General features: G+C 43.0%; 1 long non-coding RNA gene across 1 annotated transcript in view; it reads right to left on the minus strand.

The window, feature by feature from the left end:
- Positions 1-17,082, minus strand: part of LOC105537475 — a 32,220-nt gene extending 15,138 nt beyond the window's left edge. Inside the window, exon 1 of the long non-coding RNA XR_001005718.1 lies at positions 15,378-17,082. This is a non-coding gene — a long non-coding RNA (uncharacterized LOC105537475). The remainder of the gene's footprint in view (positions 1-15,377) is intronic.
- Positions 17,083-17,323: the final 241 nt, after the last annotated feature.

Below are 17,323 nucleotides of genomic sequence, written 5' to 3' on the forward strand. Positions count from 1 at the left end.
AAGAGTCGTAGAAAATACAATTTGGAGGTTTACTTCTTACTGTACAGCCATAGATTCTTGAGCAAGAGTGAGCCTCAAAAGATCAACTAGAGGGGGTAATAAGGCTACATGGCCTGGGCACTCGCATATGAAGGAATGTCTGTGGCTGTGCAAATGTCCAGCCCAGGCATTCGAAGCACTTAGAGAAATAAATGAAATTTTCTCAAACTCTTTTGGGAAAGGTATAGAGATATATATTTAGAAGGCATGTTATGCAAGAACTCTCAGGGCAGCTGGACCATGAGAAAACATCATTTTAGTGCTGTTCAGACTGCAAGTCATGCAATTAGCCAGACAGTGTTGTTCCTTTCACTGCTCCGTCCCACTCTGTGCCAGCCCCACCCTGTGATTGCTCCATACCAAGCCTGTCCAGCATTTTAATTAAGAATCTTTGAATGTTTTGCCTCTGTGATGCACATTAACTGCCTAGGATTATGCCTGACATGTGTTGGGGCCCAGTTGGAGGAACATACTGGTATTCATGTAAAGAGACCTAGAGACCTTGAAGAGCATCTAGAACAAGGTCTAGAAACTCCAAGGTCTCCAGGGCCTGGTGGGGTTACATAGAAGAGTGAAAAAGCACCATACAAGTTCAGTGATGACTGGCAGCTAACTGCAACCTCAGCCTCAGGGAGACCACATAGAGCCATGGGAGCCTCGTGGTGGACAGCACAAGGACTTTCCCCAGCTAAGGACACAGTGGCTCCTCTGTCTGCGTGGTGGCTACCAGATAAAGCCAGGCCTAGAGTTGTTGGCCTGACTTCAGGGAAATTTTCAGGGAAATCATAAATCCTCATTTTTTGTGTGTGAAATCTGCCAATTGTTTTATATAATTTTTTTGTTTTGTTTTGTTTTGTTTTTTGGAGACAGGGTCTGGCTGTCACCCAGGCTGGAGTACAGTGGCAAGATCTCAGCTCACTGCAACATCTGCCTCCCAGGCTCTAATTATCCTTTCACCTCAGCCTCCCAAGTAGCTGGGACTACACGTGTGTACTACCACGGCCAGCTAATTTGTGTATTTTTTGTAGAGACCATTTTGCCCAGGCTAGTCTCGAACTTGTGAACTCAACTGATTCACCCACCTCAGCCTCCCAAAGTGCTGGGATTACAGGCATGAGCCACCACGCCTGGCCAAAATCCGCCAATGTTTTAATATTGGCAATTATTTAAACCATTTTGTAAATGTTGCCTGGGTCAAACATACCTGATTGTCGGTCAGATCCTGCCTGAAGATGGCCAGTTCGTGACCCTTCCATAGACGCAGCACCTGAGTCCAGAGAGGTGAGACAATCTGCCAGGCCCACAGCGCATGATCACCAGAGACAGCACAAGGACCGGAGCTCCCGCTGCCAGGTCAGGCCACTTTCCACTCCAGCCCTCGCTCTGCAGCGTCTCAGCAGACGCAGAGCCCCCACCGGGGTTGCTCCACTGAGATACACCTGCAGGGTCACTGGAAGTCCACACCTCTGCCAAAGTCCCTGAATGTCGCCTCTCTAGCCCACAACTCTTTGCTTCCCAATTGCTTCTTGGAATCACACCTAATCTTCTGGGCTGAGCATAGCCTTCTTTGCCTTCCACCATGCTTCCTCCAAGGTCATTCTGGGAGCTTTAGAATTTGACTCATTTATTTGCCAACAGGTCAGGAGCAGCCACTCTCTGCCAGGAACTGCACTCAGCCCCGAAGACACAGAGTGAATCAGACCCAGGCTCTGCTTTGCACAGCTATGATAGTTAATTGTTATGTGTCAATTTGGCTAGACCATGGCACCCAGATGTTTGGTCAAATATTGGTTTAGGTGTCACTGTGAAAGTATTCTTTAGATAAGATTAACATTCTAATCAATAGATTTTGACGAAAGTAGTTTATCCTTTACAATTTGGGTGGGTCTCATCCAATCAGTTGACAGGCTTAAGAGAAAAAGACTGAGGTCCCTGAGGAAGAGAAAATTCTGCCTTTACACTGTCTTTGGACTCTAGCAACAAAATCATCTCTTCCCTAAGTCTCCATCCTGCTGGTCTGTCCTGCAGATTTCAGACATGCCATCCCCAAGAATTGCATGAGCCAATTCCTGAATATAAATCTGCACACACACATTCTATTGGTTCTGTTCCTCTGGAGAATCCTGACAAGTAATAATATAGAAGCTCATAGTCTAGTGAGCTTCTTTTTACCACTTCTTTTCATCATGTTAAATCATGTTGGATATGAAGGACAGGAAAATGAAGCAAAGGGTGATTCTTCCCCCCCAGACTTGTAAGTAAGATTTTGTGTATCTGTGCTATGTTGATTTTTCTTAGAAAAGTGTCAAAGCATTTTGAAACTCAACAAAAATTCAAGGAATACAAAATTTCCTAGTCTTGAACAGCCCTTCTAGCTCTGGTATTCTGTAATTCTGTGGGACATAAAGTGTTTCTGTAGTTTGTTTTGCTCCTCTTGGCCAAAGACCTAGAAAGTTTCGGTGTTCATTCCAAATAAAACCATTGAGGAAAAACAGAATGAGCCCCAAATCCAGAATGTGACATTCGTGGGTCTAAATTCTATCTTGGCCATTTGCTAGCTCAATGATCCAGGGCATGTCACCTCTTTGAGCCTCAATTTTCTCATCTGTAGAATGGAAATAATACTACTCCACAGTTGCTGTGAACCTTAAATGAGATGGCAAATGTGACTTTGACCAGCACAGGGTCTGACCAACAAAGGTACCAGTAAATTTTAATTCACTCATTTATGCGTACAGATACCTGCAAGTCTTGGGGAACTACCATCCTCAGCTTGCCCGACTTCAGCACAAGCCCTTCAGGCTCAAGCTGCTGTCCTCTCAGTCATAGACACCCTTGTACCCTGATTGGATTTGATCCCAAAACCCAGAAAAAGACATCATCCCTATGCTCTTTTAAATATAAAACAAATACTTTCTTCTTGTAGAGGCAGCCTCACTTTTCTTGTCTGTCAATTGGAGATAATCACACCTCCCCTAAAGAATTGTCACAATGCCAGGATGCAAGGTTCTTACAAATGCCTGTGTCTGTCCTTCCTCAGATGCAGAAGGCAGAGAGAGTGGCAGCTTGGAGCCTGATACATAGAGAGACTGACCTTTGGGTTGTGCCTGACAGCTTTCTGGTCCCCAGGCCCTGGTTTGTCCCCGTATAAGACAAGGTTGATAAAACTAGGCACCTCAGTAGCTGAGCTCAGTGGCTCATGACTGTAACTCCAGTAATCTAGGAGGTTAAAGCAGAAGGATTGCTTGAGCCCAGGAGTTTGAGATTAGCCTGGGCAACATAGAAAGACCTTGTCTCTAAAAAGAAAATTTTAATACAAAATACATTAGCTGAATGTGGTGTTGCATATCTGAAGTTCCAGGTACTTGAGAGACTAAGGCAGGAGGATCCATTGAGCCCAGGAGTTACAGGCTCCTGTGAGCTATGGTCACACCACTGTACTCTACCCTGGGCAACAGAGTGAGACCCTATCTCTAAAAAACAAACAAACAAACAAACAAACAAACAAAAAAGTCTAGGCATTTCAGAATTTGCAAGGATTTAATGAGACAAATCATTCAAGGCTTGGGCCCCCATCTAACGCAGTTATAAGCGGGGATTATTATTATTATCCTATGTTTTGCAGGGAAAGGTGGGCACTAAACTGCTATGAATTTCTCTTTTGCCTAATCTCTTATGAATTGACATTCTATTACCTGCCACCAAGAAAGTCCTGGCAAATGCCTTTTGAAAGCATACTTCTCACTTTACATCTTATTTTTGTTTGTTTTTGGGTTTTTTGTGGGTTTTTGTTTGTTTGTTTTGGAGACCAGGTCTCACTCTGTCACCCAGGCTAGAGTGCAGTGGCATGATCACAGCTCATTGCAGCCTTGAGCGTCTGGGCTCAAGAGATCCTCCCACCCCAGCCTCCCAAGTAGCTGAAACTACAGGTGCATGCCACCACACCCCCACCCTCAGATTTGTGTGTGTGTGTGTGTTTGTTTTAACACAGAGTGTTGCTCTGTCACCCAGACCGGAGAGCAGTGGTGTGATCTCGGCTCACTGTAACCTCAGTGTCCTGGGTTCAAGCAATTCTCCTGCCTCAGCCTCCCGAGTATCTGGGATTACAGGCATGGACCACCACACCTCGCTGATTTTCGTATTTTTAGTAGAGACAGGGTTTCATCATGTTGGCCAGGCTGGTCTTGAACTCCAGACCTCAAGTGATCTGCCCATCTCAGCCTCTCAAAGTACTGGGATTACAGGCATGAGCCACCATGCCCAGAAAATTTTTTTTTTTTTTTTTTTTTTTTTAGAGACGGGTCTCCCTATGTTACCTAGGCTGGTGTCGAATTCCTGGGCTCAAATGATCTTGGCCCCTCAAAGTGCTGAAATTACAGGCATGAGCCCCTACGCCGGGCCTTCACTTTACATCTTGGATTATGGAGCTGGGAAGGCAATTAGGTGTCATCTCCAGTTCCAGATGGAACATTTGTGATCCAAGAGGTGAAGCCACTGCCGGGTGGGGCTCGGCTAGGAGGCAGTGGAAGAGTCAGCCCCGCCCCATTGTTTCTGCTTAATCTTGCTGACAGCATGAGAGTCAGAAGGTTTATACAGCAGCAAAAAAACTTGGCAAGAGCTGCTTGGTCAGGGGGTCACAGAGCAGGAGAAGGCATGGGAATTCTATCCTTAATTGTATCCTGTTTGACTTGGCCTTCCCTATAGCGGGCAAAGCCAAACTGCCAGCAGAGCTCTTGCCCCTTGGTGGACATCAGGAATTTTGACTTCTAATTCTAGCTGATTACTTTGGAGAAGTTGCCTAGCCTATTCACATCTTCCCATTAATAAGTCTGGGATAATAATAGCTTCCTCTCTTTGGGGGACATTTCAATGGCTTTTTTCTATTTAAACAAAGTTACATCATTTGTTCTCCTTAATTTGCGATGTTTGGATAGGCAAGGAATGGTTTGAAGCCAGCAGCCAGTAATCACTAATAACACTGACAATTTGTAAAAAAAAAAAAAAAAAAAAAAAGAACAGCTAAATGCATTTCAAGACTAGATCTCTATCTACTTCTTACTGAAACAGCACCCTGGTAGTGGGTTTAGCCTATGTTCAGTTATGATACGGCTGTGGTAGATGTTGAACTTGAATAGAAACAGCTCCGTGGACAGAGAGTTAGAAATCCCCCAGGTGAGGCTGGGAGACCTTGGTGAGGTCATTTTATCAATCTGAGTCTCCATTTCTTCAATTATAAATCAAGAAAGTTGTACTGATAGACTTTAGGGTCTTCCTCAGTGATACTGCTCAGACTTTCCTGTAATAATCATTTAATGAAAGGAATTCTCAGTAGCCCTGGCCCCTCTGAACCCACACTCTTTCCAGTCACCCTCCAGGAAGCTTCCAGCACAAATCTCATCATGTCCCTCCCTGGTTGAACTTCTTCTGATGGCAGAGAAAGAAACATGAGAATCATTGTGTATCCATGCAAAGGTGTAATATGCAGCTATTTAAAATGACATATAAAACAGAGCTTTCAACAATATGAAAATAAAGAGCTTATATTTGGTGACAAAGCCAGCATACAAAATCATGCACTAGTATCTCAATGGTTGACAATGCTAAAGACGAAGGCTAGAAGGAGATATCACAAGATGTTAATAGTGGTTCATTGACTCAACCTACTAAGTGCAAGAGCTAGGACTTGAACCTGTGTCCCTGTTTAGAGAGAATGTGGGTGAGTTGTTCGAGAATATGCATGTGACAATAAGTGCTCAAATATCCTGAAAAGTTCAAAAGCAAAGAAGTATTAGAATTACAACATAGGCCTAGAGAACCTATTTAGAGAAGTCAGCTCTACTTTGTGTCCATGTACTTTACCATGGACTTTAATAGTTAATGCCTTTTTTCTAGATCATTCATTTTATTCCTTTTCTTCAACAATATTTCTGCACATAATAAGGCGGGATGTTTTGTTCTTCCTTTAGACTCATTCTCCAGATATCTGTGGAAGTTGAGCAACACATTTTTGGTAACTTAAGCAGTGAATCTTTTTTCATTAGATCACTATTAGAGATCCTAGATTAAAAAGCTAAATTATTTGAGAGTTCAGACAAAAATCACGTCCACTTTCTTTGGGCTGGACCACTGCTTTTAAAATTATACTCTTTAAAATGACAAGTTATGTATTCTGGTCTTAGCATTTCAAAAAACCTGAGGTGCTCCAGGGCACCAAACCTAACAACCCCTCTTCCACTAATCACCTATGGTTTTCTGGACACAGGAATAATTGCCACACTCACTGGTTGCAGGCATGTCTCTCGGGTTCACGTACTAGACAACAGGGGCTAATACAATCTAGATAAGTATAGTCCCAAGAGATAGGCAGAAAGCACTGGATGTATTATTATTAAAGGTCAACTTTAAACAGACAAAACTACCCCGTTTCATCAGACGATGGGTTACAAGGCCTTGACGCTAGGAAAGCACTTTCAGGAACCATTCATTCAAGCTAAACAGTAGTGTATGGGGTGAATCCCTCAAAACAGAAAAAAACAGGACAGAACACAAGGCAGTATTTTCTTGGAAGCAGCATTGTGTGTGGATTGGGAGGCCTATATTTGAATCCCAGCTCTTCTACTTCCTCACTGTGGAGTTTTTGCAAATTTCCAGCTGCCTGCAAGCTTCATTACTGCCATCAAAACAAATGGGGTTAACAGATCTAGCACATAACTGGCACTCCAGAAATGAGTGGAATATAAAATTAAACATGGAAGGAAAATCAATAGCCCTTCTTACATATAAATTTTAAATATTATATATATCTCATATATATCTCCAAAAGCTTTCAAAAATAAGATAAGAACACCACGCTTATCTATCATTGTACATTACTAAGAGTGACTTCAGACCTCATGGGTCCAGGTGTTTTCAACCTGTGGCCATGCACCTCTATGGGTTCCACAGATGTGCAGCCTTCCAAGGTAAGATGTTATCTGTATCCTTGCCTTCCCAGTATTTATTGCTCTGTCTTATGGTAACAACGGCCTAATTTTCTTTTGGGAAACCACCCCCATTCTGCCCTCCACCAAGATCAAGTGGAGCCTACCCACTCCAAGTAATAGTGACAAGCATGGGGCCAGCCGAGCATCCAACCCCCTACCCACAGAGGTTGTGTCAGAGCTGGGCCAGATATTTACCAGGACCATAAAAAAAGGTTGCGCTCTTTCAATTGGGGTTGCTAGGTGGGTAAAATACCAGCCTGTGCTGCTGATGGACATCTTTGCCATCACTGGGAGAGACTCTTCCTAAAAGAAAGCCAAAAACTCAGAGAGCAGAGGCAAGATCTAGAGCTAAGTTCCTCCTGGCATCTTTGAGCTCCTGGTTCCAGCATGCCTAGACCACTTCTACTCCAGGATTTATGAGGACCATGAACATTGCTTTTTGGTAGGTGCCAATTTGACCTGGGTCTCTGACACTTGTGAAGAAAAGAATCCTAACCAATACAGGAAATTTCATCAATTCCTTGAAATATATGCAAATTTTGCATAAGTATGCTTATTTTCCTGGAGAGAAGGAAAACCCATTCTGAATGGAATTCTGAACTAGAAAAATTAAAACTGCCTGTTCTAATCCAACGCCCTCATTTTACAGATGAAAAGGCCCAGACCCAAAGAGAGAGTCATTGCCCCAGGTCACGTAACAAGTGGGTGACGTGGACCAGAATCCAGTTCTACTGACTCTCATCCTCACCAGTGGATCCCAACATCGGACCACACAGAGGAATCACCGGGATGCTACTGACCATCACCCACCTGCTCAGGTTCTCCCCTAGATCAGGTAAGCCAGAACATCTGCAGAGCAGATTTGAGCAGTAGTCTTCTTAAAACCTCCCTGGAGGACTCGCATGTACAGTTAGGGTGAGAACCCTTTCTTAGGATATGAAAACAAAGATGAAGAAACGCAACCCAACTGATCCAATACTCATTAATTAAAATTAAACAAGTACCTTACCAACACAAAATATCTTATACCACTCGAACACTGGCTAGGTGTGGGGGTGCAAAATTGCAAAGGACACAATACCTGCCCTGGAAATAACTTCCTCTCTTGTGTAAAAGAAAGTAAGAACCATCCATCAAAGAAAGTGCTGCATTTCATCAGCCGCAGAATGGAATTCTTGGCAGCCCTGCCTTCAAATCTCAGCCACCTGCCTCTCTCTTCATCTCTCGAATTAAGTAAACAGGTCCTTTAGAAGATACAGTCAAGTATTTGTGTCTGTTTGAAACAGTCCCCTTTAGGGAATGTAAGGCATTTAAGTATATTTACAAAAATTCCTTTTGAGGAATGCAGTATATAGATAAGTTCATTCCTATATTTTTCTAAGGAGATGCTACTGTCACGAGGTCTTTTTACATCATCCTCCCTGAACTGTCTCACTCTATTTCCACTCCATTTTCCACCTACTGTAGGAACTGTCATGTGTTAAGACTTCAACCTAGTAAGTATTTACGAATCCCCTCCATGTCCCAAGCTCTTTGCTGAGTGCTTGGGGGATGGAAAGGATAAACAAGGATACCAAAACAAAAAAAACAAAGTTACTGTTTTCAAAGAGCTAACAGTCAAATGAGGGACAATAGGTTAGTACTGATTTCTAACAAAAGCAAGCTGTGATAAATGTTTAATTATGGTTGTAACTCCACTTATTAAGTGTCTGCCGTGTGCCAGGCACCTGACTAAGTACTGTACATACCTGATGACATTCCTTTCTTATGACCCCGCTGTTGGGTAGCTGTCATCTATCTGCATTCCACAGGTAAGAAAGCAGACTTGGAGCCACCTACTCATCTACTCAGTCTCAGCTAGTTAGCAGCAGAGCCATGATTGGCTGTTGGGTCTGCTTAATTCCAAACAGGTCCTGAGCGCCCCCAGCTGAGTACAGACTACATCAGGATCCAGGAAAACCAGGTTCATGATGGAGCCTCATTGCACATTTCTCCATAATGGAATACAGACGTGAAGATAAGAAACAAGATTCCTGCCCTTAAGGAGCTCACGTCTAGGAGGGAGACTCAAACCACAATTTTAGGGAGTGTTAATCACTTTTCAAATCAAAGAATTGGTATCATAGACGGTAACTGGTACTGGGGAAAGCATAAGAACTCATGTCTGGGGAAATTTTTGAAGTTAAGATTGGCAGAAATGGATGAAAGAAATAAGGGGAGGGATCTAGAAACTGGGAGGCGGTTGTAGCTAACAATGCTGACACCTCCCACCTGCAACCTTCTCCAGAGGATGGCCCTTGGACAAATTGGAGTCATCTCACCTGGAGGTCACTTTGGCACAAAGACAAAAGACACCCCACCCCTCAACCTATAATACATACATGACTGAGTCCTATCAAGGTAAAGTAACATGCGATCAAGAGATGGTGCACCAGGAATTCAAACTCCCAAGCCGGGCCAGCACTCCTGGGACACGTTTGTTCCTCGGCCTGCCTTGTCCCTCTAAATCTGATAAAGCCGCACTTGAGAGGGAGTGACATCATCTAAGCCATGGTAGTATTTCTGGAGCCCATGGGAATACCTGAATCCTGCCCCACCAATTACCCTTCCTGAGTAAGGAAGTCCCGAAAGATAGATCTACAAGAAACAGTGGTCATATAGGACACAAACACACAAAAAACCTTTTCATTATTAGCTGAGCCAGCAACTGGCACCTGAATTCAATCTTCCCTGGTACAGATGAATTAAAACACACAGATTAGACCAGAGGCTAAGTGTAGCCTCTCCCACCCCAGCCCCTGGCCCCAGCCAAAAAAAAATCCAATTTTGACTCTTCTCACTCTCTCCTCCATATTTAAGGAGCAAAAACGTGGGCTGGCACTATGTTAGAAGCAGCTTAATTAATACTGCTCCCCTAAATGGAAACGATAAAATTTGTGAATGAAGTTGCCTGCCAGCCTTTTCTGTGTGGCACAGCTGTGCTGTCCAATACAGGAGCTATTAGCTACATGAAGTTATTTAGATTTCGGCTTAAATTAATTAGAATTAGATAAAATTGAAAATTCAAGTCTTCAGTCACATTAGCCACATTTCAAGTACTCAAAAGCCGCACACAACTAGTGGCTTCCATAGCCATAGCAGACAGTGCAGATGTAGGCAATTTCCATCACTGCCGCAAGAGGGCACGAGAGAGAGAAAGAGAGTGGGGAGAAGTGTCTCAGACCCTCTGTCTCAGAGGGTCAGGCAAAGCTCAGTTTACCCAACCAGCTCTGGTTGCAAAAGGGAAGTGAGAAGAGGGACATGAGAACAAGTCTCTACCCTTCAACACACAGTGAACCCCCCAGTGGCAGTTGTGAGTGTAGCCTAATCTGTACTTCAGGCTCCAACCAATAAGTGCACATTTCCCCTCAAGGAGGAACAGAGGTAGGGCAGGCAGCAAAGGATCCGGTACTGCTTTCAAGGTGTATGTGACACTCTTATTAACCAAAAAATCAAATTCGAGAAAAAAGAATGATCTGCAGCCTGGAATAAGTCCATTTGCCACCTGGAATAAATACAAAATTCCAGAGAAGACTGAATTGAAGACCCCGTTAGGGTCAGGTGCCCAGCTTTGGGTCAGTCACGATGGTGGGGTTTTAAGAACCTGGCATCCAAGCATGTGGCTGTGTGATTGAATCATGGCTACTACTTATGGACGTCCCTCTACAACAGGCAGACAAAAAGGTAGGGCCTGCTACACTGAGGCTTTATCCCTCACTTCCCTTCTTATGTTTGTAAGTCAGCCCTGGCTGGTTTGTCCCTGGCCTTTGAGATTTTTGAGGACAAACATTCTGTTTCCTTCACTGTGCCCAGCGTGGTACCTGACTCATAGCCCTTCATGCTTCTCAATAAGTGTTTAACTGCATGGCAGGAGATGGCATTTACTGAGCCTCCCTTAGGCCGGGGATAATGCTATGTGCTCCTGATATGGTTTTGATGTGTCCCCACCTGAATCTCATCTTGAATTGTAGCTTCCATAATTCTCATGTGTTGTGTGAGGGACCCGGTGGATGATAATAGAATCATGGGTGTGGTTTACCCCACACTGTTTTTGTGGTAGTAAATACATCTCACAAAATCCGATGTTTTTAAAAGGGGTTTCCACTTTAGCTTGGCTGTCATTCTCTCTTGTCTGCCATCCTGTAAGATGTGCCTTTCACCTTCTGCCACGATTGTGAGGCCTCCCCAGCCACTAGGCACTGAGAGTCCATTAAACCTTTTTTAAAAATATAAATTACCCAGTTTGGGGTATGTCTTTATCAGCATTGTAAAAATGGACTAACACAGCTCCATACACATTGACTAATTTAATCATTACAGCAACCTTATGGGGTGCATTTTATTCACCCTCTTTTCCAGACGAAGAAAGTCTTATCAACGTAAAATAACTTGCTCAAGGGCACATGACCAGTAAGTGATGAACCTGGAATTCAGACTCGCATCTATATGACTTCTCATGATGCTAAATATTTAAAAATGGATGAATGAATATTATCACAATTGATTGGATTAAATACCAAAAACTACTCACAAAATAATTGTTTAAAATTTTATTCAACTGGGCACAATGACTCACACCTGCAATCCCATAATTTTGGGAGTCTGAGGTGGGACGATTGCTTGAGCCCAGGAGTTCAACACCAGCGTGGGCAACATGTGAGACCCCATCTCTACAAAAAAAAAATTGTTTTTAACTAGTCAGGCATGGTGGCACATACCTGTAGTCCCAGCTACTTGTGAGGCTGAGGTGGGAGGATCACTTGAGCCTGGGAAGTGGAGGCTGCAGTGAGCCATGACTGCACCACTACACTCCAACCTGGGTGACAGAACAAGACCCTGTCTAAAAAAAAACAATATACTATCAAAAAGTGGATAAATATGAGGCTATGTTCAGAATAACTTTTGAGTACTGCAATTGATGTCTGTTTTCTGTGAAGACAGCACCATAGTCATACAATATTTAAGGAGCAAAAGTGTGGGCTGGTACTACATTAAATACAGCTTAATTAATAATGATGTTCTAAATGGAAACAATACAAGTATGAATAAAGCTGCCCGCCGGCCTGTTCTATTTGGCATAGCCAGCCTATTCTTAGGCTCTTACTGGTTTTCATTATGTAGTTGACCTCGGAATGTCAATAACTTATGGTATAATTGACATATAATTGGCATCCATGGTTCCCTTGCAGTTTATATTTCTTTGCTGGAACCAGTAGCCTGAGAATAAAAGCTATCTCTAACTTCTTCAATTTCTTTGTTTCCTAACTCAAACCTTAGCTCCTACAGTACTCTTTGACATATAGCCTATATTTTAGTCTGCTCACTAGTCCTAAGACAGGCCTTGCACAGTCCTTCGTCTATACCTTTCCTCCTGCTATGAGTCCTCACCTAGGACTCATTTAGCCCTATACTTTCTTCAAGACTCAATTAAACCCACACAAAGATGAATGTCAATAGGTTCAAATATTCCTCTGCTACCACTGCCCTAGGGAATATTTAATATTTAACATAGAAAGTGCCAAGTGCTGCAAAATGCAAGTTCTAGCTTCATTTTGGAATTTGTATCAGCTTTCGCTGTGTAACAAATAAGAACAAAAATCTTGATGTCATATGACAAGACATTTACACATCTACATGACAGCTGGCATTCATCTGATCTAGCTGATTTAGATAAATAAGGCATGTTATTCTCATGGCAAAAAAACAAAGGCATGAGAGCAAGCCCAAAAATACTAGCATATTTGAATCTTCAGCTCATATAACCTCTGTGAACATCCTACCAGCCAAAACTAATCACCAGGCCAAGGTCAAAGTTAGGGAGTACAGAAAGTACTTTCCTGCCACAGGGTAGGGGGAAGAGAATGAATATTTACTGAACAATAATCTAATCTTTACAGACACTACCATATATTTTAAATGTCCCTTCTTTTGCCACAGCAGGCTAGAGAATGCAACCTAAATGAGAGGAGAAAACCACCCAAAGCACTTAGATCTCAGAGAAATAGAGCAGAGCTGCTGCACACACAGCCTCTCACTGGGTAATGAGTAAAGTAGATGAAGCACTTGGAGAGCAAGTTGAAAGGCAGCAAAGGCTTCTCAGCAATAATGTGTTATTGTCAGGGACTTAGAAGGAATGCCAAGCTGTGGTGCCATACACAGATGATGGGAGCATAAATTGATGAAAATATTTTATAGGGGAAGTTGACAATATGTATCACAATTTGTAAATGCACTTGTCCTTTGATCCAGCAATCCCACTGCAAAGAATATGATCTATGGATAAAATCAAGTAAGTATACACAGATTATACTCATTTGTTTGCTGTAGCAAAATAATTTGAAAATAAAAATAAGTAAAAGTAGAAAAGAAACATTGAGTATCCATCTCTAAAGCTCTGGTTAAATGAATGATGGTATATCCATGCAACATATTATAAAGTCATTAAAAATAAGTCTATACACACTAATTTGTTCATTCAAAAAAATATTTACTGTCTGCTCACAATATACCAAGTCCTGTTCTTGGCACTGACAATGTAACAGAAAATGAGATACTCAGGATCTTTCTTCTCCAGGAAAGAGAGTAGTGAGAGACGATTAACAAGTCAATACATAAATGTCATCATCTCAGGAAGTGATAGAGCAAAAATATAACAGGATGGTATGCAAAAGGGAGCCTAGCAGAGAGATCACCTTGAATGGGGGTCTGTGGAAGACTTCTGTGAGGAAGAGATGTTTGTACTGACTCCTGCATATCAAGAAAGGAAGGCCAATTCCTCCTCGAAGTGCATGAAGACATAGGGGAAGAACATTCTAGAAAGAGGAAACAGCAAAGTCCCTGAGGTGAAAATGAGCTTGTTTTATTCAAGGGAAGGACAAAAAGTTAGGGTGGTTGGAGCAGAGTGAGTGGGAAAAACAGTGGTACAAGATGAGGTAGGAGAAGAACTACGAGATCCATGTCTCAGTTCTACCGCCTACATTGTTGTCTTCGGTTTCTTCATCTGTAAAATGGAGTTACTAATCATTGACGGCTTTTATCTCTAGGATCTCCATAAGAAGGTCTGTGCAATAGGCAGGGCAGGCATTATCATTCCCGCTTTACAGATGAGGAAACCGAGATTCCAGTTTTGTAACTTTGCCCCCAGTCACATCTTTTGTAGTCAGCAGAATCAAGACTCAAATCCAGATTCCTGATGGCTATCACAGCACTCCTTTTGCTGCAGCACAATCTCTCCCACCTTGTTTGTGTATTTCGACACACAAAAGCCCTAAATTCAGCTGTGAATCTTTATCATCTCCAATTCTTTTTTTTTTTTTTTCTTTGAGACGGTATCTCACTCTGTTGCCCAGGCCAGAGTGCAATGGCCCAATCACAGCTCCCTGCAGCCTCGACCTCCTGGGCTCAAGCGATCCTCCCACCTCAGCTCCCAAGTAGCTGGGACTACAGGCACATGCCACCATGCCTGGCTAATTGTGTGTGTGTGTGTGTTTGTAGAGATGAGGTTTCACTATGTTACCCAGGCTGGTCTCTAACTCCTGAACTCAAGTGATCCATCTGCCTCAGCCTCCCAAAGGGGTGGGGTTACAGGCATGAGCCACCATGCCTGGCCTCCAATTCTTAGTAAGAAGGATTCAACCCCAGTGTTGTGGATAAACTGAGTTTTTCCATCTGCAGCTTAGAGTCACTCATGGGTTTTATTTCCAATATAATTTGTTGCTTACGTATTTCTCTCTCCCACCAAAATATGAAAAGGCGACATGCTGGAACTGTCCATGCTGTAGGATGCATATGGACAGAGAAGACACAGGGTTGAATGTGCACAGAAGAACACCAACAGTGCCTGCACTATGCATCCAAGATCAAACAGCTTCTAAATTGTGGGACTAGGATTTGAACTGCTATCCATCCAAGTCAAAAGCGTGGCTTTTTTCAATCCTTGGGATAAAGGACCATGTGAAGCACCTGACGCACGGAACTAGCTTGATTAACATTAGCTGCAGTTGTGGTATTGCACACTGTGTTCATAGAAGGGTCTCTCCCTGGTCAGCAGTCATCCAGTATGATGGCAACGAATCCAACTAAAGGATCCACGGGATTAAAAAAGGTCAGATTGTGTGGATTTCAGATGATTCTCATGCCATCAATCCTTCTGCCATAATTTGCACAAAAGCCTGGTAGTCTCGCTCCATTTTTCAGAGCAGAATCTGCTGGGGACCGAGAGATTAATCAGACTTCATTAATTCTACAAAATAAACCATGACATGTTTACCCGTGCACTTAGAGGCATTATCATAAATCACCAAAATTAAATCTCACCTGTCTAAGTAGAAGAGCAGCCTGCATTCAGGCCCTGTGAACAGAAGGTCACAGCATCAATAGCTTCTTGATGGCTTCATTTCTTTCTAGGGCCTTCCCATGACCAGCAGGACCAGCTGCACTGTGCTCCAGTTTGGTCATTAGCAGAATCATGAACATTATTAGCCCAGTGGTTTTGAAAACACTCTAGTGTGTGTGTTTATTTTTGCATACAGACTAAGCTACATTCAGAGGAGATTAGAATTTTGAGAGGCAATGATTTGTTTTTTCATGCCATAGCTTCTTAAGTTAAAGTCTGCATATGCCTTAGAGATCTCTAGAACAAACCTGAGGCCCAGAAGGGGCTAGTAATTTGTCCAAGGTCACACAAGTCATTCATGGCAGGTCTGGGACTAGAACTAGGGACTTCTGATTCTCAGTCTGGGGCTCTTTCCATTCCAACGCATCGCATAGGGACTTGAGGTAGATAAGAACATATTGAGAAATATTTACTCCCTCCTGGAGGACTGTACTGCCTAGCTTTTGTCTTGGCCATGTGACTTCCTTCAGTCAAGGGAATGGAAGCAGACCGCACTACAAGCAGCAGTGAGATGTGCTTCTCTGCATTTGGCATGAGAAGGCTCTACCCTAGTAGGCCCACAAGTCTGAGGAAGATGGAGAACCATGGAGCAGACCCAGACCCAGCTGTGGCTTGGAGGAGTCCAGTCCAGCCCAGCCTAGAGCAGCTGGTCTCCAGTTGACTTATAGACATGGTAGTAAAATAAGTGTCTGGGTCTCAGAGTTTTGTGGTTGCATAGCATGCAACAGTAGTTGGTTGATTCAAGGCTCATCCTGCACACAAATGTATGATTCCTGTGATGTAGAATGACACATTAGAAGCCTGGACTTTGGCAGGGTTGAGTTTAGATCTTGGTTGGGGCATTTAGTTCCCGAGAGATCTCAAGAAAGTCACTGAAGCTCTCTGAGACTCAATTTCCTGAACACAGAAATGAAAGAAATAATACTTACCTGTGGAGGGGTGATCAGAATTTGAAATTCAGATTTTTATTGGAACTTCCCAGCTCATTGCAGGTTTTAGATTGCAAACCTCTGGCCGGAGAGTTGGGAAAGGTTTGTTGTAACATTAAAAACTAGTAATGTCAGAAACACATTCTCTTCTGCCTTGGTCATAAAACCTTGATTTTTAGCTGGGCATATGACACCCCAAGTAAAAACTATACTTTCCAGGTTTATTTGCAGCTAGTGTGATTTGTGAGGAAGTTTTGGCTAAGAAGAGGTAAGCAGAGTGTCACATACAACTTCTGAGATAAGTCCTTACAAAGAGAGAAGACATCCTTTCCCCCTTCCTCTTTCTTACTGGTTTGAATGTGGACATGATGGCTGTAGCTCAAGCAAACACTCTGAAACATGAGTAGGAAACCAAATGCCATTTAAGGCAGGAAGGAGAGGGGAAAAGCCTAGGTTTTGAAACCTTGGTACTAGGCTGGACTACCTGCCTACGGACGTCAACATAAGAGGAAAGAAACTTATTATACTAACTTGACTGAGTCCCTATTATTTGTGGCAGCCCTATTCTGCGTCACTTGGGAGCTTATTGGAAATGCCAAGTCCACACTCCAGACCCACCGAATCAGAATCTCAGGTGAAGAGCCCACAAATCTGCTTTAACAAGCTCTCCAGGTGATTCTTATGGCCACTGAAGTTTAAGGAGCATTGATTTAGAGTTTTCCAGCACATACACCTACCTGATAACTGATAGAGCCATCCTAAATTGCAGGTTTTGTCAAGAACTTGGTGAAGGTTTAAAAGGCAGATGAAATAAAGCCAGGAAGGATGGCAAAGCCAATAACTGACAGTGTCAAGATGGAAAATGATTCTGACAGGGTGGAACACTGGACCAAAGCCAAACAGATGAAATTTAATGGGGATATACATATAAAGCAAAT

Source organism: Mandrillus leucophaeus, unplaced genomic scaffold, assembly GCF_000951045.1.
Source record: "Mandrillus leucophaeus isolate KB7577 unplaced genomic scaffold, Mleu.le_1.0 Scaffold173, whole genome shotgun sequence".
NCBI lineage: Eukaryota > Metazoa > Chordata > Mammalia > Primates > Cercopithecidae > Mandrillus > Mandrillus leucophaeus.